Genomic DNA, 13,691 nt, shown 5'->3' with positions numbered 1-13,691 from the left:
TCAATATTCGAAACAGTTTCAACTAATTACTCTCAACCGTTCCGAACACACCCTGAATCAGTTGATTGTCTTCGGAATCTTTTTCTAAAGATGTGAGGGGCTTTGTCACCCCAACAGGCCTTACTTAATATAACAGCTCCTTCTTAATATGTAAGAGCGAAGTTATTTGATATTTTGACAATTTTACTTTCATTCTAATGAGCCTTTCGGATACACCCAGAACAAACATTTCTCCTTTTCTTAATGATAAGCCCTGTATGTAAACAATAGGCAAATTGCAAAATCTACAAACTTTTCCCCAGATCCAAGGGGGTATGGCATCCCTGGATGCATAGCTCTATTAGATATTCAGACTAATTTAAACGCATTGAAAATTTAAAAATAAACTGATCATGGTAAAGGAGAGGAAGCACCTAAAAACGGCGGAAAAAGAGGGGGGCTGGTTACCTTCCAATATCTCTTCAACATCCCTTAACCTACCTTGAAAGCTTCAACCTATAATACCCCGAGTTATTCCATATTCGCTACTGATATTCACTTTTCACAACCAACAAAACATAATTCATTTTGATTGTGTCTGACATCCCTCTCAAAATTCCCTTAAAAGTTTTGCCTTAATACTCTAAGCTTTTCTTAGGTCCATGATCAGACATACTTTCTTTTCTTAAAAACCCTAAGTGTTAACAATGGGCAATTTGAATAACTTAGTGCCCTTGCCCTGTGGCTGGGAGGGAGTCACACCCGGAAACAGTTATTTGACCTACGGACTAATTTGGGCAAAATGGCTATCTCAAAACTTTTACTGAATGAATTGTCAAAAAAACATGTGTCGGAAACTGGTTGCCCTCCGATCAATAATGACTCTTAAAAACAACTAGAACTTCACTTTAGACTATTAGACTTCACTAGAACTTCACTTTCACTTCACTATACAGAACGACACTAGAACTTCATATTTCAAATTGAATGAGCCTCATTCAAAGCTTGAACGACCTTTTCTTCAATATGAAGTTCCTCTGGCAAAAAAAATAAATACTAATAATACATTGAACCTTTATGGCTCTTCACTATAGCTCTGATACATCTCATATATTTGGTTTAATTAAAATTTTATTAAAATTACTACCTAATTCCCCTTTTCTTAAATTTGTTTAGAAAAATCATTTCCCACATTATCAGCACCCAGGATCTATTTATTTTTTGTGTCCATTTATTATCATCTCTAATACTTTCTCTCATGCTTGCTAAAGATAGTACAGTTATGCTTAATACAGCTAATTACCTTATGAAAATATTGGACAGTTTTGAATTCTGGTTGAATCTTCCGCAATTTCAGTAATTTTATCAAAGTCCTCCATTTCTCCTTAGTTTATATTTTAAAGCTTTTTCCGCTTTCCTTACATTCCTTTTGATTTCATAATACTTTTTGTAAAACCCCTCTTCTTTTTTGCGAAACAAAGGCGACTTCACGATTAATTCTAACTGCATTTCCAACAATCCTTCGTAAGAAACCATCTGCAATTTGACGAACTTTTTTCCTAAAATAAAATCATTCCACCTATTTTCTACATTGTAGAATTTCAAACTCTCCAGTTTAATATTTTACTCTTCGCTTATCCCCGTCTTTCCCTTCCCTCTATATTCATATACACAACAGATGGCACTGGCCCTTGTCCTGTTTTTCATCCAGTATCGTCATTCCAAATTCGGGTGAATCATTAGTTTTTTTTTTAAATAAAAAGTTCTAATACGGATAAAACCTTTGAATAGACAGTGATAAATTTCACAAATAATACTAGATATTTCGAGAGCATATGGAGTGACCGCTGTTAGTAGTAATACTGATTGACACAGTAAGTAATAGTAGTAATAATACTATTCACTGCATATGTGACCAAAATATCTTTTATTTTGGGAAATTTACGAAATTATCTAGGTTATTTTTAGCATGAAGATCTGGAGGAATCATTTACTGTCGTATGGGGATTCTTCATACACATATATAAAAGACCAGGTTAGAGAAAATAACTCTTCCTTTTCCAGTCTCCAGTCACTGACAAAGTTCTCAAAGCTAGATGCTCTGGATAATTTTTTTGCTCTTAAGTTTGGTTTAAGTTTGATTTTTTTTTTTTTTTTTTTTTTTTTTTTTTTTTTTTTTTTTTTTTTTTTTTTTTTTTTTTTTTTTACTCTAGTTGTTGAACAAAATGCATGATAAACATATAATAACGCAAATTAATTAAATCTATGATAGATTAAATGGATATTTACCTTTTCCAGAAATCCTTGCCATTTAAAATGTTGCTGAGTTTTGTTTCATTTTGCATGAAAAATTACTTTCTCTTACTATTTGAGAATTTTATTTGTCAATATTTCAAACACCAAAAACTAGGAGAAACACCTTTTTTCATGCTTATTAACTTTTATTTAATTGTTATCTCTCTCGACTTTTCGTTACATGGTTGAAAGTCTGATATTTTCATTTACAAAATCTTGATACAAAATTGCTGTTTTCCATAAAGATATAAATATTAAAAAGCTAATTATTTCGCAGAGAAAAAAAAATCAAAAATCGCAATTTTTTTTACCAATTTTATTGTTAAAATAATGTCATGAGTTTTTCAATACCAAATCAAACTATTGATTTTCTGAGGATAAGAAATTATGTGGTAGGAGACCGGACCAGCTTCATTTCAATGTACCTAAACCATCCAAAGTTACCGCCAATAACCTTAACAGGTTCCACACTCCTATTGTAGAAAGCCCTTCACTATTACAGGGCGGCCAAAGGTTAAAGGAGTTAATAATAGGAAATTTATGGACATTTTTGCGAAAAAAAAGGATCTTTTGGAAAGAAGGTAGACTAGACATTGCTAAAAACAGGAGAACAGAAGAGCCTTAATTTCTTATTTTCATACTTTGATTATTCTTCAAAGATTTTCTAGAGTGTGGAGGGCAGTCTCATCTCCCACCTCTACTGGTGGAGCTCATTTAAAGATAACTGCTCCCTGAAGTTAGTTAAATATTTCTAATACAGATCCTAGCTAAGAAAAATCATTTGAAGTGTCTTGAACAATTTTTTTTCATGTATATATATGATATATATATATATATATATATATATATATATATATATATATATATATATATATATATATATATATATATATATATATATAAATATATATATATATATATGTATACATATATATATATATATATATATATATATATATATACATACATATATATATATATATATATATATATATATATATATATATATATATATATATATATATATATATATATATATATATATATATATATGTATGTATATATAAAATTGTCAGATTAGCCGTGTATCAGACAATAAGCTGTAGGAAAAATTGGATTCGATACAGCTTTGAAGTGCTGGAATGAGAGAAAAGATGATATAAGAGTAAAAAGCTGATTTTAAAAACCTTGCTCCTGGGGGGAGGGGTCATTTAAATCTAAAGGCAGAGTTATTGGGCCTTTCAACTATGATGGACAAAGCGACTATCTCAAAAATTGATTTGACTATTTGGGGAAAGGGAGCTGGTGAGGGGGCCTAGTTACCCTCCACTTCTTTCGGCAACTTAAAAAGGGCACTTGAACTTTGAATTTCCGGTCCAACAATTCTTCTCACGATGTTCTAGAATCAATTGGTCGATACGATCACTCATCGGAAAAAGATGAATAAATATAAAAAAAACACATCGGTGATTTTTCTTCTGAAAAAAAGAAAACAACAAATTCCACATTTTCGCAGATCTGAGTTTGAAGCCTGTATAGTATAGTTCTTTGATACGCTGAATCTGATGATGAGATTTTTATTGAGATTTTATTACTTTTAGGGGGCCTTTTCCCTTTTTTGAAAATCAGACAAATTTTCTCAGGCTCGTAGCCTTTGATAGGTAAAAATCAACTTAATGAAATTCATATCTTTTCCTTTCTTATTTTCCTCTCTTCCCTTTAATCATAAACGTCCTGAAACATCTGCATCGTCTTTAAATAAATTGTTGTCACAACTTCTTCTAATTTAAAGTGAGATATCCATATAAACAATGAGTACTTGTATCTTATAGCCACTACACCTAAGAAGTGAAGTTGGGTTAATCCTAATAAAACAATTCTTACTGCATGATACGCAGAATAATTTAAGCTAACGTATTTTGCATGCAGATCCACTATACTTTAATTTCCCCCCTCCCCTTATGTGCAAATATATAGCTGAAATTATACATTTTCCAGCAATTCTCGCAATGCATCTCCCTTGTTTCAAACCGTGTACCTGTAAATTTAATCAACTGTGACGAAACAAAAATTGGAAAACAAGTTACGGATGGGAAAATGCATTGAAAATTAAAGGGGGGGGGAGATAAAAGAATAGCGGATCTGCATGCCAAATGCCTTAGCTATATTTATTCTTTATATTATGAAATGTGGTGGCTATAAGACACAAGTACCAAACAATGTTACCCACGAAGCTATAACGCGTATCTACTTACTTAAACTCCTGATTAAGCTTTGTGCCCCGCTTCAGATTCGTCGAAGAACCAAGGACACAAAAATGAAAACATATTTAACCCTCTGGATAATCTGAAAACTCGGCTTTCCTGCAATTTTTTTTTAGCTGCTATGAGCATTATTTGGTCAAAATTTGGCCTTATGTTCTTACGAACAAAGTTGTCAACGATAAAAAAAAAAATAATAAACTGTGAAATGCAATTTAAAACTGTGATAAATAATAAAATGCAATTCATTCGAAAAAATTCAAATTAACAAAATCTATTGATTTTAACACAAAATCTAGAAAATATTAAGATAGGCCTAGCTAAGAAATAGACAATACTGTAAAGTCAGAAATCCACTGTGAATAAAAATATAACATTAATTTTAACAAAACCCCCTGTCTCTAATGTGGGGCTCCAACTGCGTCATGAAATTGATATTTTAGAGGGAGTATATACCTTAACCCATAAAAGGAAGTCGTATGTCCCAAACTACTCCGTAAATGATTCGAATTTTGTATAAAACTAGGTTAGGTCACGTATATATATTCTGTCCACAATAAAATATCCTTTCAAACCTACTTACAGCACAAGACCTTTTTCTACCTATTTTTGTTATCAAAACAAGGCAACAGCAGAACAAATTCAAGATCAAATGTTAGCGTCTCGCACACGACTGATAATTGGTTTTTCCGGCACTGTTTGTTGGCAGGACCTCTCTGAGGCATTTATTTATTGTAAGGTCATTCATAGAAAAAAACTATGAACCTTAGAGAATGTTTAAGTTTTCACCCTTCAAATAATAATAACCCCAAAAATAGGTAAATAGGTATTAATAACTGATTAAAATTAATTAGCATCACACCACAACTAGTACCCTTCCCCTATTGCCTAGTTCAAATGGAAATACGGGAGCTTTTTTGAGAGAAAATAGCAGAGAACGATACCAGCTTCTGCTCGTAATAATATGATTATAAAAAGATTAGATTACCAGCTGAGTATGTCTCAATAAGAACAGCTTTCAATCAAGTTACCGAAAAAGATCATAACCCGGTTTGGATCTAAGACACTCACTTAAGTTATAAGAAATAATAAAAGAATTAAATAAATGAAAAAAAACTGTTCCTAATGTATGTCAACTACCTTATATTTTACATCGCCAAACATTTGTATTGCATTGGCTGTCAGCGAGTCTCTTCTTCTCTCCTAGTCACATACTCCCATCACCACTGTTCTGCCTTTTTGACCTTTTCAAACAGACGCTATTCTTCTTCTTTGAAGTATGGACGCTTTTGAACATACGGTAAGACTTTTCCTCGACTGAAAAAGCAAAAAATGTTGTAAACAGTTTCGCTTTACTGGTTCACAAAATATACATACATCTATGGACATTTACTGCTCATTGGGACATTACAGCTCAAATGTGCTCCAGTGATAAAGACATCAATCAATCCACCTAAACACTACTTAGGAAGAAATTCGAGCTTTCAGGAAATAAAAAATAATGAAGATGATAGAATGCGAAAAAGTAAGATAGAAATTCGTATGTCCACCCGATTTTATAATAAAATAAGGTCGAAAATAGTTCAATAGCACGCCGAAATATTGATTTTCTGAGAATAAGAAGTTGTGTAGTAGGAAACCGGAACAGCTTAATTTAAATCAACCTGAACCACCCAAGGTTACAGCCAATAACCTTAGCCGAGCCTCCAGTAATACATATCTAAACAACGAAAACAAAAAAGGCTGGCAGTATAAATTACCAAAGAAATAAAGAGCAGAAAACGTTTTTGTCTATTAATATTAATTAGACTAAAAAACTGAAAGTATTATTCAGTCTTCAGGACTGTAAATTTCACTAACACACTAAGAAGACTTCTTGGTTGAAATGATGTCATCTTGCAAAAGGAGACTTGAGAGCTGTCTTAGGGATTTTCTGGGACATGCAGGACGCCCTGTCAGTATTATCGAACTAAATACCAGCTGATAAAATTTATATTTTGTTCCCATTATTTACCCATTAGAGTTTGAAAGAAGAATCGGGAAGCTAAGAAAAAAGGGAAGCTTCCGTCTCCCTCACTCCTAAAAACTATTCTTATAACTACATGAAGGATTCGCCGCTGATATGCTGAAGGAAATAATCCTTCTTCAACCAAGCCTGAGGTGATTTGGGAACCAAACATCCGTTTCTAACGCCTATTATCTTATTTATTTTGTCAAAGTCACTAGAAAATGCCTTGAAAAATTGATACCTGCCTAAATTTAACTTCCATTTTAAGATCTCCCAACAGTATTTTACCATGTGAAATACAAGGTATTAGTTCAGAAACTGTTCACTGAATTCAATATTGACACCCTACTTCCTAAGAAGTCACCAGTTGCAGCTCATGATGATATGGTAAATAAAAAAAGACAAAATTACCAGCCGAATGCGTCCTCTCCCCAACCAAAAGCCAAACTGTTCTTCTCTTAGAACATGACCTACAGAATCTCAAAATTATCATACTAAGTATCATCATACTAAGCAGGTTACTTCCTACGGAAACTAAGCTAAGGCTTCTATAATTACCACACTCACACTGATTATTTTTCCAATTAATTAAAAAAAAAAAAAGTTTCCCAAAAATTAATTTTTTTAAAGAAAAGTAAAAAAAGGCATTTTAAACTTAAGACCATTAGAGAAAACTTATTCAAATAATTCAAACTCAAAACAACCAGAAACTACTATTAAGGGAATAAATGAAAACCAAAACAAACCGAAATTAAATAAACAATCATAGCAAACAGAGAGATATAGGTACTAATCTACAAGCAAATCTTCTTTGGCTTAAGAACCGTTTAACGTTTGTTAATAGTTTTTTTTAGCATTCATAGGTTGATAATAAATTGAATATAAATGAATAAATAGATCTTAAAACGAATAAAAAATAAATTTACGTTTAAGTCGAAAGTAAAACAAATAAAAATTCTTACAAACAGGATATCACACACAAAATTTTCTAAAATCAAATCCTAATCAGAAGTTTCGGAAGCGGGCTCAAAAAAATTAAATAAGAAAAGGTCTAGTTGCCCTCCGACTCACTTTTTAAAATCCCCCTCAACGTACCCTGAGGGTTCGAGCTTAATACTGTCAGTAGTTCATGACAGATTACACACACACCTTTTTGATACGCTGGGTGCACGTAGTATCTTTTGATTTAGTTTTAAATGTCCTTCAACATTCGAAACAGTTTTAACTAATTACTCTCAACCGTTCCGAACACACCCAGAATCAGTCGATTGTCCTCGGAATCTTTTTCCAAAGATGTGAGGGGTTTTGTCACTCCAACAGGTCTTACTTAATATAATAAATCTTTCTTAAAATGTAAGAGCGAAGTTATTTGATCTTTTGACTATTTTAACCTTAATTCTCATAAGCCTTTCGGATACACCCAAAACAAACATTTCTCCTGTTCTTAATGATAAACCCTGTATGTAAACAATAGGCAAATTGCAGAATTTACAATCTTTTCCCCAGATTTATGGGGGTATTGCATCCCTGGATGCATAGTTCTATTAGATATTTAGACTAATTTAAACGTATTGAAAATTAAAAAAGAACTGATCATTGTTAAGGAGAGGAAGCATCTAAAAAGGGAAAGAACTGGTTACCTTCCAATCTCCCTTCAACATCCCTTAACCTACCTTGAAAGTTTCAACCTATAATACCCCAAGTTATTCCATATTCGCTACTGATATTCACTTTTCAAAACCAACAAAATATAATTAATTTTAGTTGTGTTTGACATTCCTCTCAAAATTTCCTTAAAGGTTTTGCCTTAATACTCTAAGCTTTTATTAGGTCCATGATCAGACCCACCTTCTTTTCTTAAAAACCTTTACTTTTAATAATGGGCAACTTGAATAACATGGTGCCCTTGCCCTGGGGCTGGGAGGGTGTCAAACAAGGATGAAGTTATTTGACCTGTGGACTATTTTAGACAAAATGGCTATATCAAAACTTTTATTGAATGAATGGTTGAAAAAAAATGTGCCGGAAACTGGTTGCCCTCCGATCAATTATGGCTCTTAAAAAAGACACTAGAACTTCTTATTTCAAATCGAAGGAGCCCCATCCAAAGCTTGAACGACCTTTTCTTCAATATGAAGTTCCTTTGGCAAAAAAAAAATACTAATAATGCACTGAACCTTTATGGCTCTTCACTATAGCACTGATACCTCTCATAGATTTGGTTTAATTAAAGTTTTATTAAAATTACTACTTACTTCCCCTTTTCTTAAATTTATTTAGAAAAATCATTTACCACATTATCAGCACCCAGGGCCTATTTATTTTTTTGTATCCATTGATTATCATCTCTAATGCTTCCTCGCATGTTTGCTTAAGATAGTACAATTATGCTTAATACAGCTAATTGCCTAATGAGAATATTGGACAGTTTTGAATTGTGGTTAAATTTTCTGCAATTTCAGTAATTTTATCAAAGGCCTCCATTTGTCCTTGGTTTATATTTTAAAGCTTTTTCCACTTTCCTTACATTCCTTTCGATTTCATAATACTTTTTGTAAAACCCCTCTTCTTTTTTGTGAAACAAAGGCGACTTCACGATTAATTCTAACTGCATTTCCAACAATCCTTCGTAAGAAACCATCTGCAATTTCGCAAAGTTTTTCCTAAAATGAAATTGTTCCACCTATTTTCTACATTGTAGAATTTCGAACTCTCCAGTTTAATATTTTACTCTTCACTTACCCCCTATGTTTCCCTCCCCTCTATATTCGTATACATAACAGATGGCAATGACCCTTATCCTATTTGATTCTTCCAGTATATCCATTCCAAGATTTCCGGTTTCCCCCTCCAACTCCCTCCAATGTAACCAGATCTGGTCGAGATTTAAACAAAAAAAGAGCTTTGAGACATGAGTTCCTTCTAAATATCAAATTTCATTAAGATCCAGTCACCCGCTCTTAAGTTAAAAATACCTCAATTTTTCTAATTTTTTCGAATTAACACAACCCCAACTCCCCCAAAGACAGCAAATTCAGTTCGGTTATGTCAATCATGTATCTATGACTTACACTTATTCTTCCCACCAAGTTTCATCCCGATCTCTCCTCTAACCGTTTTCCAAGATTTCCTGTTTCCCCATCCGACTCCCCCAATATCACCGGATAGGGTCGGGAATTAAAATAAGAGCTCCAAGGAACGAGGTCCTTCTAAATATCAAATTTCATTAAGATCCGATCACAAATTCGTAAATTAAAAAAACCTAATTTTTTTCAATTTTTCCTCTCCCTCCAGCATCCCCGATAGTATAATCAGGGAAACGATTGTTATCAAGTCATTTTGTGCCTATCCGTAACACGCCTACCAATTTTCATCGTCCAACTATGTTCCCGTTCCAATTATGTAAATCATGTATCTAGAACTTGTGCGTATTCTTCCCATCAGGTTTCATACAGTTCTCTCCAATCTAAGCGATTTTCCAAGATTTTCGGTTTCCAAGATTTCTGTTTCCCCCCTCCTAACCCTGGTTCCGATTCGAATTGAAAATGGAGCATCTGAGACATAAGATCTTCCTATAAATCAAGTTTCATTAAGATCCGATCACCCATTCGTAAGATAAAGATACCTAAATTTTCACGTTTTCTAAGATTTCCGGTTTCCCCCTCCAACTCCCCCCAATGTCACCGGTTCTGGTCGGGATTTAAAATAAGAGCCCTGAAGCACAAGATCCTTCTAAATATCAAATTTCATTAAGATCTGATCACCCATTTGTAAGTTACAAATACCTCATTTTTCTAATTTTTCCAAATTACCCCCCCCCCCCCAAAGAGAGCAGATCCAGTCCAATTATGTCAGTCACGAATCTTGAACTTGTGCTTATTCTTCCCAACAACTTTCATCCTGATCTCTCCACTCTAAGTGTTTTCCAAGATTTCCGGCCCCCCCCCAAACTCCCCCCAATGACATTGGATCCAGTTGGGATTAAAAATAAGACATCTGAGTTACGATGTCCTTCTAAATATGAAATTTCATTAAGATCCAATCACTCCGTAAGTTAAAAATACCTCATTTTTTTCTAATTTTTCAGAATTAACCCTCCCCCTCAGCTCCCCCAATGAGAGCGGTCCGTTCTGGTTATTTCAATCATTAATCTAGGGCTTGTGCTTATTTTTCCCACCAAGTTGCATCCCGATCCCTCCACTCTAAGCGTTTTCCAAGATTTTGGGTTTCCCCGTCCAACTCCCCCCAATGTTACCAGATCCGGTCGGGATTTAAAATACGAGCTCTGAGACACGATATCCTTCTAAATGTCAAATTTCATTAAGATCCGATAACCCATTCGTAAGTTAAAAATACCTTATTTTTTCTAATTTTTCGAAATAACCGAAATAACAAGTGCCATAAAAACCGTTCCCGATTTGTGTCAACTACCTTATGTTTTCCATCACCATAGACTATTTGTATTGCATTGGGTGTCAGTGAGTCTCTTCTCCTCTCCTAATAACATGCTCCCATCATCACTGTTCTCCATTTTGACTTTTTCAACAGACGCTGTTCTTCTTCTTTGAAATTTGAATTATTTTCTAGGTACAGAGAAACTCTTTTCCATTACTGAAAAAGCACAAAAATCCTGTAAACAGTTATGTTTTACTGGTTCACAAAATATACATAAATGGACGTTTACAGCTCAGTGGGGGCTCCAGTAAAGTACAGTTATACTAAAGTGCACTCAATAAATTAAGTCATCCCCCAACCCCACACCCCCCACCCCTGGCATTGCTCCACACATTTAATATTTCATCACACTTGAATTCAATGTCTAATTAAATGAACAAAACAGGATTTGTTTCAACTGAAGTTAAGGAGCAACAATAAAACTCAAAACGAACAGAAATTATTCCGTATATGAAGGGGTTACCCCCCTCCCCTAGCTCAGTGCCTTTTCTCTTCAAGCTAAAATTTTTATAACTTTTAAAAAAGCTGAATATTCTAATAAAACTGGCCTTGTGTTTTAGGATTCATTCTTAAAAAATTGGGACAAACATTCAAAATGAAGAAGGTATTGAGGAGGAAGGTAACCCCTTCTAAACGGAATAATATATGTTCGTCTCGAATTTTAATGTTGCTTTACTTTCAGTGGAAAAAAAATATTTTTTTAAAGTTAATTTCTGATCTTTGAAAATAATGCCGTTAAATCTGGCTCAAATTTCATGAAAAATCCCCCGTAAAATATTTTACTTAAGATAGACCCACCCTTAGCAAACTTTTAGCTGACAGGCTAAGTTATAATAATTTTTCCGATCACTCCAAAATCCTCCCTTCAGTGAAAATAATTTGCCGGAAATCATCAGCATAATCTAAGTCCAAAAAAGTTTTTCTTCCCCATTTGATTATATGTTCTCCCACTGCCTTTACTGTTCTCCTCAAGACTAAGTTCATCCAAATGATCCATATTAAATGGGGTAGGATAGGATTTCACTAACTCCTGATTTAATACAAAACCTTCTGTTAACCTCCTTTCCTATCTTGACCGCAACAATGTTATTCTCGCACTAGCACTAATACTCTTAATATATTTGTCTGGTATACCATACAAGGATAAGACCTTCCCTAAGCTCTTCTATCTACAGAATTGAACGCTTGCTCATAATCTATCAAACTGAGGAGCAAACGTGTTTATTGACTCAGACACTCCTCAGTAATTAACCTAAAGGAGGCCCTAGAAGGTCAATCATTTTGATCAAGTTTCCGTCAATAGACTGACGTGTGCTTTACTTAATCTTCATTCGACCCTTCAATCAACCCTTCAATCTTGACCAAAGCTAATGTAACACACTGCTTTTGATCAAAATGATTGAGTCATTCAAACTTTCTATCAATCACAGTCAACACTTGACTCAAACGTCAAACTGGTTCCTAGACTCATGCTTGAGTCAATCGATTGATGAAAGCTTTTGATCAAAATGATTGGCCGTCTAGGGCCTCCATAAGAGTGAACATTCTGTCGACACATCCTCTACCTTTCCTAAACCCGCACTGTTCTCCTCTTAAAACTTTGTCAACAGCATCTCTCAGTCAAAAATATATCATATTACTAAGTAATTTGGTATCTACAGAGACTAGGTTAATGTCCTTTTAATTACCATATTGACTCTTTATCACTTTCGGTACTTATCTGTTAGAGCAACAACACTCAAGAATTACACTGTCTAATACCCGAGAACAAACCGGTTTCATTTGTCTGTTTTAAGAGACAATTAGCTTACGCTCAGTGGAAAACAAGTAATGGGTGACATAACACATTGGACTGATATAATTTGGGATATATATTTGTACATTAGACAGCGGGGAGCGGATAGCGGGAAGTTAGAAAACAATGCTTATTTCATATTTGGCAGAATCATTGTAGCTAACACACTTTGCATGCATCCTCGTATACTTTACCCCCCCCCCCCCTGATGCACAAACATATACCCCGAATTATATATATTCTCAATCCATTTTCCCACCCGTAACTTAAATTTCCAGTTTTTGTTTCGCCACGGTAGATTCAATTTATAGGTAAAGGAATTCACATCAGAGACGCATTGCGATAATAACTGGAAACTATCACACATTAGTGGAGGGGGTTGGGGTTAAAGCATTGCGGGTCTACATAAAAAATTTGGAAAGACCTAACTTCACTTCTTGGGTGTCGTGGCTATCAGACCTTTAATTTTTACCTTTGTACCTTTTTACCTAATTGTACCTTTAAAATTGGGATAAAGCATTGCGGCCCTACATACAAAATGTTTTTGCAGCAATTATTCTGCATATTTTTAAGTAAATGCTGTTTCATTTGGATTAACCTAACTTCACTTCTTGGCTGTCGTAGCTAGAAGTACTTTCTAATTTCCATAATATTTTTCCTTATAACCTCCCGGCCAATTTAAGGACGACTAGCTTCTTGTTTGGCCCTGGATGGTACCCCAAAAGGACGATCTTTGGTAATGTGTCAACTTTCAATTCTTTGGGAAAACCCCTAATAAATTTTCCACCGTCTTTTGGAGTGCTCAAATCTCTCTTTCGATTACATATACCAACACATATATAAATAAATACTTATCATAATGGAAATAAATCGTGCGAAAAACGACATTATTTCAAAC

At 34.0% G+C, this 13,691-nt stretch overlaps 1 long non-coding RNA gene across 5 annotated transcripts in view; it reads right to left on the bottom strand.

The window, feature by feature from the left end:
* Window positions 1-13,691, bottom strand: part of LOC136038525 (uncharacterized) — a 171,077-nt gene that overhangs the window by 86,607 nt on the left and 70,779 nt on the right. For 4 of the 5 annotated variants that reach the window (XR_010620237.1, XR_010620238.1, XR_010620235.1 and 1 more), the window contains one exon: window positions 5,676-5,852. The exons of the other annotated variant lie outside the window; for it this stretch is intronic. This is a non-coding gene — a long non-coding RNA (uncharacterized LOC136038525). The remainder of the gene's footprint in view (window positions 1-5,675; window positions 5,853-13,691) is intronic. 5 annotated transcript variants of the gene reach the window in all.

This window comes from Artemia franciscana, chromosome 18 (assembly GCF_032884065.1).
Source record: "Artemia franciscana chromosome 18, ASM3288406v1, whole genome shotgun sequence".
Taxonomy (NCBI): domain Eukaryota; kingdom Metazoa; phylum Arthropoda; class Branchiopoda; order Anostraca; family Artemiidae; genus Artemia; species Artemia franciscana.
This window is presented reverse-complemented; position numbering and strand designations above follow the sequence as displayed.